This window comes from Mastigoproctus giganteus, chromosome 9 (assembly GCF_048544385.1).
Source record: "Mastigoproctus giganteus isolate SK-2022 chromosome 9, ASM4854438v1, whole genome shotgun sequence".
Classification (NCBI taxonomy): domain Eukaryota; kingdom Metazoa; phylum Arthropoda; class Arachnida; order Uropygi; family Thelyphonidae; genus Mastigoproctus; species Mastigoproctus giganteus.
The window spans coordinates 66874979-66887404 of NC_143583.1; the positions used below are offsets into that span (position 1 = coordinate 66874979).

At 38.7% G+C, this 12426-nt stretch overlaps 1 protein-coding gene across 1 annotated transcript in view; it reads right to left on the reverse strand.

Annotated features, from left to right (window-relative positions):
* Window positions 1-12426, reverse strand: part of LOC150080329 (dynamin-1-like) — a 265277-nt gene that overhangs the window by 24874 nt on the left and 227977 nt on the right. The gene's annotated exons all lie outside the window — the stretch shown is intronic.

The window sequence follows — 12426 nt, forward strand, 5'->3', positions numbered from 1 at the left end:
CCTAAGAGCGTTCTGGGGAATGAAAATTGATCTGTGCAAAACGCACAATAAGCAAATAATCAAGAAATACCTTGCAACTTACTTCTGTAGTGTACTCTCCTATGCCGTGGAAGTTTGGTCGGCGGCACCACCCACCAGCCTCAGGAAACTATGGGGTCTCGAATTCTGGGTGCTGAAGTGGGCCAACTTGTGGTCGCACCAAATCTACACAACATCTAAATCTACTCTCTGCTGCAACCTGCAATATACGCCCATAGGCCACAGAGCCCATGTGCTAAAAATAAAGTCATTCCTTCATCTGTGTTCAGCTAAGCAGGATCACATCAACATCTGGAACACGGTTGGTTGGCGTTTGCCAGGCAGACATCTCCGTAGTACTCCCTCCCTGTGCTCAAGGCTCCAGCGGTTACAGAATTTCAGGAGACACTTCCCTAATGTGACTCTGGACACTCTCAACTCGCTCAACATCGACATCGACCTGTGGACTATAGACAAGGCATATCGCGATGGCATCTTGGCCCATCTTGCTGTTTGTAAAGGACATTTATGTAAGTGCCAATCTTAGCTAGCCGATGTCATTTCATGTTCTGCTCAACTTGTAGTCCGTTTTCGCTGTAATTACTACTTCATTCATTTTACATTCTGATTATCATCTTTGCTTTGATCTATTAATTATTATATAGTTATTATTATTATTAGTAGTAGATATATATATATATATATTTTTTTTTTTTTTTTTTTATATAAAACAAAATCACTTGTATAAACAACAAATTGTAAGATTTCTCTGGATTTCTGTGTACGGAATCATTATTGTATAAAATTTATGTTAATAAAGAATCTTATTATTATTATAATGCTGAGTCAGTTTGGTGTGACATAAGCAGTAGGAAACCAAAATGAGAGCAGGAGTGTGTTACAGGTGAAATGACTACGACAAGTACAGGCAGTTCTCGTTTTACGAGTTCTCGGGTTTACGAGTTTTTTTTTTTTCAAGTATCGAGTATCAACAAAATCGAAAATATGTGATGTTGTTAGGAGCATTAGCAACTAAGGCCATATTGCTCCGGGAATATTTGGTGGTCATTCCCTGACCTTTCCGCATTCTCCGTATTTGGTGGTGACGGGCTCGAACCCCGGTCTAATCAAGAAGCGTGTGCTACGCACTGCTGCTCCTTCCCACCTGGCTACGGAGGCGCCATCGAAAATATGAACGTTAAACATTCATAAATACTGCATTTCAAACCATGCGTGTAGCTATACAATACAATGCACCCCACTTTACGATATTAATCCATTACCATCGTATTGCAAAAATATTGTAATGTGAATCCAGCAACACACTGTTTTTGGGTAATTCATTCTACGACCTCGGAAGTTGAAATTTTTGCTATATAACTCTCAAAAAGTTCATTTTTATAGTGTAAATTGTGTTAGTTACCAATTCAAATCATTAAACGGACTACACTTTCATCGTTATGTTTTAAGAACCAATTTTGAATGGCTTTGTGATATTTTTCTAAAGCATATTTCTGGAAGTCACGACCATAAAACAATAAAAACAATTTGCACTTTTCGGTTTATTGGGCTTTTCTGTTAACTGCAAGCAGTTATAAACAGGTAGTAAACTCTATGTTATTGCATTTGCGAAATACCGATAGCTGGAATTGTGTGGGTTTTTACATTATTATGGTGAAATGTGTTTGCCCTTTACTGAAATCTTCAATCATATAAAAAGCATAAATAAATTTTCAGACTCTTCTCTTCATTCCCTTTTTTTTTTTTTAAGCTTCGTAAACTTGTTACTCTGCACAAATCGTAGTGTTAGATGCAATTTTTGCATTCTGTTAAAAAATGCTTATGCGTGCTATTGAAATTTATAAAGAAAAGAGAAGATTATCTTGGAAATAAATGCCTCTTGAAGCATTTTTGAAGAAGACGACTCCTTGTGCAACAAACCAATGAGTGCCGAGCCAATAATGAGTGATCAACGTGTGCATTTAGTCAATGATGATGATGATGAAGAATAAACATTTCTTTAACATTTGTGTCATAAACAATTTCTCATTATTATAATTTGCTAGATATCACAGGCTACGTTTTTATTTCTTTAGATAAATCAATCATTGTTTAAACATAAACTAATCAGCTAACTAATTTCGTTGTTGATAATGTAACCCTTGTTTTTAACATTATGTCTATGGGATATAAATTCCCACTTTACGAGTTTTCGCTTTACGAGCATGCACTAGGAACGAATTAACTCGTAAAGTCGAGAACTACCTGTATAATGAATGATTCTAAAGACAAAGAAAGTAGAACAATTCTCAATTTATTACATACTTGTTTTCTACATCAGCATGGTAGAGAGGCAATAAGAAAAACCAATACCCTTGATCTGATTATCAGCAGTGACTTCTCACATCAAGATACTTCAGATAAAGAACCCATTAGGCAGCAGCAACTGTAACGTATTAGCATTAGTAGAGGCATATGATGCATGAACAACCCTTTGTTCCATTCACCAATCTCTTTGCCCTTCTCTGTACCCAAAAAAAAAAAAAAACCCTTCTCATTTCACCCATACATTAACCACAAATGTTTGTCCAGCTCTGCTTTGAATTTATTTAAGCTATCAATTTCCATTCCACAAAGACAGATGGATGTTTGTTTCAGCAATCAACCACCCGCTGGCTATAGGCAAATTTCTGCACATCTATTCTACAACTGTCTTTCCTCAATTTGAATTTATGCCCCCTCAGGTGTGGAATCTGAGCAAGAGGAAGAATCCCATCAGCATTGAACTTACTCAAACCATTCAAAGCTTTATAAACCTCAACAGATTACTTCATAAGTGCCTAGTCTCCAGACACAGCAATTTGCAGAACTTAAACCTATCTTGGTAACAGCAACCCTTTATTCCATTCACTAATCTCGTTGCCCTTCTCTGTACTCATTCAAGCAGCTCTACATCCTTCCTGTCATATTGATGTCAGATTTATCTAAACATATAACTACTCTCAAATATATAGAGAAGAGATTTTTATTTTAAAAATGCAACTACAGAAGTCTCAGGCAGTTTTTAAATTTTTTTCGATCGGACCATCTGATGTCATTAACACCTGCAAATTCTAAATGGGAAATGTTCAGGAAAGTAGCTACTGAAGCAACTAAGTTTTACGTATCAACTAATATATACTATTCACAGTTTAGAACTAACTGAATGTCAGATGACACTGGTGGTACAGAAGAAAAATGCATGGAATGATTATAAATTATTAAAGAATCTTGGAGCAAAAGTGAACTAGTTTACAATCGAATGACACTGATGGAAATTAGGGAAAATAAGCCAGATTATGAGAAGTCTTTGGCTAAGAATGTGAAGAACAGTATAACTAAATGGATGTCAGATGAACTGATGACACTAAAGTTAGAGAATAAAAATGCATGGGATGAGTATAAATTATTAAGGAATCCTGGAGCAAGAATAAACTAGTCTATAATCAAGTGACACTGAGGGGCATTAGCATTAGTAGAGGCATATGATGCAAGAAAGAAAGCTTATTCTGCATCAGCCAAAAGAAAAAAAAAACAAACACCACTCCCATTTCACCCCTCCGTTCGTCCAAAACACCTGTCCAGCTGAACCTTAAATTTACTTAGACTATCAACATCCACAACAAGGGATGGAAGTCTGTTCCACCAACCAACTACCCGCTGGCTAAAGGCAAATTTCCGCACATCCATCCTACATCTGTCTTTCCTCAATCTGAATTTATGCCCTCTCAGGTGATTATTCTAAGCAAGACGAAGAATCCCATCGGCATTGAGCATGCTCAAACTATTCAAGGCTTTATACACCTCTACCAGATCACCTCACAGGTGCCTAGTCTCCAGACACTGTAATTTGCAAAACTTAAGCCTTTCTTCGTAAGAGCAACCTTTTGTTCCATTCACTAATCCTGTTGCCATTCTCTGTACTCGTTCCAGCAGCTCTACATCCTTCTTGAAACAAGGCCTCCAGACCTGTATACAGTACTCAAGGTGTGGCCTGACCATTGCCTTATACAAGGGAATAATCACCTCTTATCCCTGCTAGAAAAATTCCTGTATATCATTGACAAGACACCATGAGCTACACTTGCAGCCCATCTGCACTGCTCAGAGAACTTCATATCTGCCTGCACAATTACTCCCAGGTCCTTTTCATTCTCTACCACTGGCAGTGTAGTACTACAGAGTTCATATGTTGCTCTGGGGTTGTTGTTCACATATGCAGTACTTTATATTTGTCAATGTTGAACTTATTTGCCATCTCTCACCCCATCTGCTCAACCTTTCCAGATCCTGTTGCAGCAGCATAGCATCAGTAGTGTCCTTACCATACTCTGCCAACCTTTGTATCATCTGCAAACTTGGACATTAAGCTTGATATACCATCATCAATATCATTTTTAAATACAGAAAACAATAATAGACCCAACACTGAACCCTGAGGGACTCCACTAATAACATTAGTCCACGATGAGCAGTGTCCATTGATTACCACTCTATCTTCTCCCCCTCAACCATCCCTTTATCCATGGCAGTAATTTGCCTCCAATGCCACACTGTTCCAATTTGTGCAGCAGTCTTCCATGTGCAACAGTATCAAAAGCCTTTCTAAGATCCAAATATATAATATCAAAGTTATTCCCTGCATCCAGTTCTTTTGTGACTGCATCATAGTATCCAATCAAATTGGTCAAGCAAGACTTTCCCTTAACAAAACCATGCTGTGTCCAAGCTATAACTGAAGTCTCATCTAGATGATCCTGCAGTGCTTCTTCAACCAGTGCTTCCATTAATTTTCCTGGAACAGAAGTTAAACTCACAGGTCTATAATTATTTGTGTCAGCCTTTGATCTTCCTTTGTGAATTGGAGTCACATTTGCACATCTCCAGTCTATGGGTACCTCCATTGAGTCCAAGGAAGCTCTCATAATTATGGCTAAGGGTTTGCTTACTTCCTTTGCTGCCTCCTTTAATATAACTGGATAGATCCCATCCATCCCAGGTACCTTTCTTGTGTTTATCTTCAACAATTTCTCCTCTACTTTACTCTCAGTTATTACAAGATTATCTAGCTTACTGCCAGAGTTGAATTCACCTCTGGCATTCCCTTCGCTGAATAACTTCTCATGTGTGAATGTCAATGCAAAATATTCATTTAGTTTGTTAACTACCTGAGCAAGATCATCAACAGTTGACCCATCAATATCAAGTGGACCAATCTGATTTATCCCCTTCCTTCTAGAGTTCAGATAAGTAAAGGTAAGGTTCAGATAAGTAAACTCTGAGGTTTTTTCTTTGCATCCTTTGCCAAAGATTTCTCGTAATCTGCCTTCGCCTACCTAACCTCCTTTGTAACTTGGTTTTTTTTTTTTTTTTTTTTCTGAAAACCCCAAACACGAAAGGTAACAAAACCTATAGTACTTAGTACCGTGCATGGGTTGAAGGAGAAGTATGGGGGGAGGGGGGTGCCGGAAACTTTGCTCTAGAGACTAAACATGGGTTTCACCACTTCAAGCCCCCAATAAGCAAAGTGGTGGTATTTCACCGGTTGATGAAAGTCATCTACCACAGGCCAGCTTATATCTATCATAGGCTTCCATGTCACCCATTAATTTATATATATCCCATGCATTTTTCTTCTCTGCCATATGCCTCATTAGTTCATCTGACATCCATTTAGGCTTAAACCCTGAACAATATTTCTTAGTTGGTATGTAAAGCCTAGTAGCTTCCAAGATAAGTTCTTTGAATGCTTCCCATTTTGAGTTTGCTGTTGGTAACATCATCAGTTGGTCCCACTGTATAGAATTTAAATACTGTCTCAGACCATCGTAGTCGCCTTTACAAAAGCAAAAACCCTTCCCTTTACCCCTGATGGTAGTTACCTCTTTGAGTAAATCCCACGTCAGCACACTGTGATCACTGCCACCTAGTGGTTCCTTTATCTGCAGATTCTTAATGCATGAAGAATCACTACTGATAATCAGATCAAGAGTATTACTCCCTCTAGTTGCCTCCCGAACATGCTGATGTAGAAAACAATCATCCAGTAAATCCACAAAAGCCTTGCTAGTGTGTGAGTGACCAACCCACAAATTCCAGTCAATATCTGGGAAATTAAAATCCCCCATTAGAACACTCTCTGATTTACTGACCCACTCTATTTTCCTGTACAGTTTCTTATTATACTCATCAGAGTCATTAGGCCTATAGCAACACTCCTACTCTCAATTTTGATCTCCCAATGCTTATGTCACATCAAACTGACTCGACACTGCACTGTCCAGCGATGTCGACCGGCTTCACTTCTTTGGATTTTATGTGTTTCTTAACTAATAGCATAACCCCTCCTTCCTTCCTATCCTGTCTATCCTTTCTGTACACATTGTACTCCCCAAATTCCAGTTCTGCATTCCTTATATCTGTGTGACACCACATCTCTGATATCCCAACAATATCTGCCTTTGATGTTTTGAGCAATACCTCAAATTCATCAAATTTATTTACCAAAATCCTAGCATTGGTGTACACGCAAGTATACATGCACCTGTTCCTATTGTTAGCTACCCTAACACATCCCATGTGTTTACTTGTACCACAATGACTCCCAGCAGTCTCTGAAATATCCTGCATTTTGTTTTCCAGGCTGCTGCTCATTCCAATAGAAGCAGTGCAAGAATCACTTTCACCTCTGCCAGTGGCTACTGTTAATCTATTAGTCCTTGTATCCCCCCAAGCTAGCAGTTTTCCGACTCACCTAACACTGCCTCGATAGCATCAGCAAATATTCTCGTACCCTTTCTATTTAAGTGTATCCCATCCCTGTAGAAGCAGTCTCTCCTGTTAATAAGTATAGACCAGGCTGAAAAAAATTCTACCTCTTGAGCCTTGCACAATCTTTCCAGGGCCGAATTGATCAACAAGGCTCTCATCATATACTCCCTCCTATCGTGTCTGGGTAGAATTGCAGTATAAAGGAGTCCAATTGTGTACCATGCTGCACATGACAAGGCAGTGGCAATTTGTGACTCTGATGTGTGGGGGTACTGTTTTTTAAAGGTACATTAAATGTCTTTGGTTATAAGACATGTAGACACAGAGTAATAATAATAAGCAAGTTAAAAATATTACAAAACATTAACTGGACACTTACCATTAACATACTTGGGTAGTCCTGAAATTTTATTTAAAAATAAAATCCATTCTTTGGTTTTTATTTGTTGAAAATAGATTAATAACTTTTTCATTCAAGTTTGGTGCACTGTTGACACTGATATAATTTTCTTAATGGGAATTCGGGTGAATTCTGCAAATAACAAAAATTCACCAACATTGTGACGATATACACTTCACGGTAGACGATCAAATTTGCACTGCTTGCTTTGCAGTTTCTTTGACTCATTTTGTCACCTCTAAAAAATGCATACTGCTAGTATGCACTGAACAGGCATTAACTCAACCAGTGGGAGCAAAATGTGGAACTGTTTAGCTTAGCGCACAGTTATGCCTATGGTTAAACTTCAAAGTTGAAAATGATTTCATGTTTTTATTCATGTATTATTGAAATGATTATTGGAAATAATTGTTTTCCCATGAACCAAAGGCCTTAAGCTATGGTTGGGGCTGGATGGCCCAGGCTCTGTATAATACTTGTATTAAATAAAGCAATTATTATTATTTTTTTATTTATTTATTTTATTATTATTTTATTTATTTATTATTATTTTTTTTGATTATTGGAAATAGAGGATGAGTATACTACATGCGGGACCTATTAATAAAAATATTCATTGCGTTGCATTGTTCTTCACAAAATTTCACATAACATAACTCCGTTGATGGTATATTTAGATTTAAAAAGCTGGGGGTGTTGCAGTTCCACAGTGCCTACTAACGAGTCACCCCTGTGACGTGGCCACCACCAGCTGGCATTGTTGACACTTGGCAGGATGGTCACACGGATAAAGAGATATAATTAGTTGTGCACCTTGAAATGCCTCTTTGGTTACTATTAACACTGTTTTACCAGGTTGTTATCTGACTAACTCTAGCCTTTCTGTCACCCAGTAAATGTTTGGATATTAAATCAATCTCAATACCTGAGACAGTCATACCTTAAAATCCCATCAAGATTGAAGTTTCTGAGATACTCATACTAGCACTAACTATGATGCTACATTCCCAGATCACTTAAATCTTTCATCTTGCTCATTCACACAATGAACTCATTCACACAGTTGAACAAAAGCCGAGAATTAGGGTTGAATTTGAAAGTGTCTGCAATTCTGCCCAGACACGATAGGAGGGAGTATATGTTGAGAGCCTTGTCGATCAATTCGGCCCTGGAAAGATTGTGCAAGGCTCAAGGGGTAGAATTTTTTTCAGCCTGGACTGTACTTGTTAACAGGAGAGATTGCTTCTACAGGGATGGGATACACTTAAATAGAAAGGGTGCAAGAATATTTGCTGATGCTATCGAGGCAGTGTTAGGTGGGTCGGAAAACTGCTAGCTTGGGGGGAGACAAAGACCAATAGATTGACAGTAGCCACTGGCAGAGGTGAAAGAGATTCTTGCACTGCTTCTATTAGAATGAGCAGAAGCCTGAAAAACAAGATGCATGATATTTCAGAGACTGCTGGGAGTGGGTTTGGGTTTTTTGGTTTTATTGGCGCATCAGCTACTAAGGCTATAATGCGCCAAGACCACTGCTGGGAGCCATTGCGGTACAAGTAAACACATGGGTTGTGTTAGGGTAGCTAAGAATAGAAACAGGTGCAGGTATACTTGCGTGTACACCAATGCTAGGAGTTTAGTAAATAAATTTGATGAATTTGAGGTATTGCTCAAAACATCAAAGGCAGATATTGTTGGGATATCAGAGACGTGGTGTCACACAGATATAAGGGATGCAGAACTGGAATTTGGGGAGTACAACGTCTACAGAAAGGATAGACAGGATAGGAAGGGGGGAGGGGTTATGCTATTAGTTAAGAAACACATAAAAACCAAGGAAGTGAAGCCAGTCGACATCGCTGGACAGTGCAGTGTTGAGTCAGTTTGGTGTGACATAAGCATTGGGAGATCAAAATTGAGAGTAGGAGTGTGCTATAGGCCTAATGACTCTGATGAGTATAATAAGGAACTGTACAGGGAAATAGAGTGGGCCAGTAAATCAGAGAGTCTTATAATGGGAGATTTTAATTTCCCAGATATTGACTGGAATTTGGGGGCTGGTCACTCACACACTAGCAGGGCTTTTGTGGATTTATTGGATGATTGTTTTCTACATCAGCATGTTCGGGAGGCAACTAGAGGCAGTAATACTCTTGATTTGATTATCAGCAGTGATTCTTCATGCATTAAGAATCTGCAGATAAATGAACCACTAGGTGGCAGTGATCACAGTGTGCTGAAGTGGGATTTACTCAAAGAGGTAACTACCATTAGGGGTAAAGGGAAGGGATATTTCTTCCGTAAAGGCGACTACGATGGACTGAGACAGTATTTAAATTCTACACAGTGGGACCAACTGATGATGTTACCAACAGCAAATTCAAAATGGGAAGCATTCAAAGAATTAATCTTGGAAGCTACTAGGCTTTACATACCAACTAAGAAATATTGTTCAAGGTTTAGGCCAAAATGGATGTCAGATGAACTAATGAGGCATATGGCAGAGAAGAAAAATGCATGGGATACTTACAAATTAACACATGACACAGAAGCCTATGATAGATACAAGTTGATATGCAACCAAGTTACAAAGGAGGTTAGGCAGGCGAAGGCAGATTACGAGAAATCCTTGGCAAGGGATGCAAAAAAAAAACAGCAGAGTTCTTTACTTATGTAAACTCTAGAAGGAAGGGGACGAATCAGATTGGTCCACTTGATATTGATGGGTCAACTGTTGATGACCCTGCTCAGGTAGCTAACAAACTAAATGAATATTTTGCATCGACATTCACACATGCGGAGTTATTCAGCGAGGGGAATGCCAGAGGTGCATTCAACTCTAGCAGTAAGCTACAGAATCTTGAAATAACTGGGATTAAAGTGGAGGAGAAACTGTTGAAGATAAACACAAGAAAGGCACCCGGGGTGGATGGGATCTATCCAGTTATATTAAAGGAGGCAGCAAAGGAAGTAAGCAAACCCTTAGCCATAATTATGAGAGTTTCCTTGGACTCAGGGGAGGTACCCATAGACTGGAAATGTGCAAATGTGACCCCAATTCACAAAGGAGGATCAAAGGCTGACACAAGTAGTTATAGACCTGTGAGCTTAACTTCTGTTCCAGGAAAGTTAATGGAGGCACTGGTTAAAGAAGCACTGCAAGATCATTTAGACAAGACTTCAGTTATAGCTCGGACACAGCATGGTTTTGTTAAGGGGAAGTCTTGCCTGACCAATTTGATTGGATATTATGACGCAGTCACAAAAGAACTGGATGCAGGGAATAGCTTTGATATTATATACTTGGATCTTAGAAAGGCTTTTGATACTGTTGCACATGGAAGACTGCTACACAAATTGGAGCAGTGTGGCATTGGAGGCAAATTGCTGCTATGGATAAAGGGGTGGTTGAGGGGGAGAAGACAGAGAGTGGTAATCAATGGACACTGCTCATCGTGGACTAATGTTATTAGTGGAGTCCCTCAGGGCTCAGTGTTGGGTCCATTATTGTTTTCTGTATTTATAAATGATATTGATGATGGTATATCAAGCTTAATGTCCAAGTTTGCAGACGATACAAAGGTTGGCAGGGTTGTCAAGGAAACTACTGACACTATGCTGCTGCAACAGGATCTGGAAAGGTTGAGCAGATGGGCTGAGAGGTGGCAAATGAAGTTTAACATTGACAAATGTAAAGTACTACACATGGGAAACAGCAACGTATCAACTCTGTGGTACTACACTGACAGTGGTAGAGAATGAAAGGGACTTGGGGGTGGTTGTGCAGGCAGATATGAAGTTCTCTGAGCAGTGCAGACGGGCTGCAAGAGTAGCTCATGGAGTATTGTCAATGATATACAGGAATTTTTCCAGCAGGGATAAGGAGGTGATTATTCCCTTGTATAAGGCAATGGTCAGGCCACACCTAGAGTACTGTATACAGGTCTGGAGGCCTCATTTCAAGAAGGATGTAGAGCTGCTGGAACGAGTACAGAGAAGGGCAACAAGATTAGTGAATGGAACAAAGGGGTGCTCTTACGAAGAAAGGCTTAAGTTTTGCAAATTACAGTGTCTGGAGACTAGGCACCAGCGAGGTGATCTGATAGAGGTGTATAAAGCCTTGAATGGTTTGAGCATGCTCAATGCTGATGGGATTCTTCCTCTAGCTCAGAATAATCACCTGAGAGGGCATAAATTCAAATTGAGGAAGGACAGATGTAGGATAGACGTGCAGAAATTTGCCTTTAGCCAGCGGGTGGTTGGTTGGTGGAACAGACTTCCATCCCTTGTAGTGGAGGTTGATAGCCTAAATAAGTTTAAGGCTCAGCTGGACAGGTATTTTGAACGAACAGAGGTGTGAAGTGGAAGTGGTTTTTTTTTTTTTTTTTTTTTGGCTGATGCTGCATAAGCTTGCTTTCTTGCATCAGATGCCTCTGCTAATGCTAATGCTAACTGTGCACATATAGCCCCCCATATATCTGCCGACCTGATTTTCTAAATGGTACAAACACTTGATGTCATTACTGAAGGAGCACTCCATTTCATGAAAAGGAAAATTGTACCTAATAAAACAGCCATTCAGTGTAGTAAGCATCAAATATATTAAACTGTATATATATTTTGATATATTATTTATATATTTATATTCATTTACAGTGTTTTATATATTTAATAGCAGAAGCTCTAAGCAGTTTCAACCCACTGAGAAAATACAATAATGGCTTAATCTATATATGTAATTTACTTTTATAAAAGTTTCACAGTACATCCTGGCTACTTAAAGTATCAGATGAATACTGCTGTTACTGCAAAGTTTTATAGGTATCAAATAAATAGTAACATAACATGACTGTTATGTCATGTTATGTTACTTTCCTGCCAATGGATATTTTTTTTTCTATAAATCTGGACAGCTGATATGTGTTTGTAACAGATGTCCAGTTGTATCTAACTTGTTCTCAATGAAAATATGCTATTTGTACTTGTATTCATTATAATGTTCAAATGGAGAATGACATTACAAAATACATAATTTTAAACTATTTCGTGGTTATTTCAAGAACACGGAATGGTGCACAAAAAAAAAAAGCAACATGCATGATCATATAAGTTTTTTTGATTCATGTGCTTGAGAGTTAAGTGATTGATTCCAAGACAAGGTTGTGGATCAGTCAATTAATGATAACAAAATATTAGTA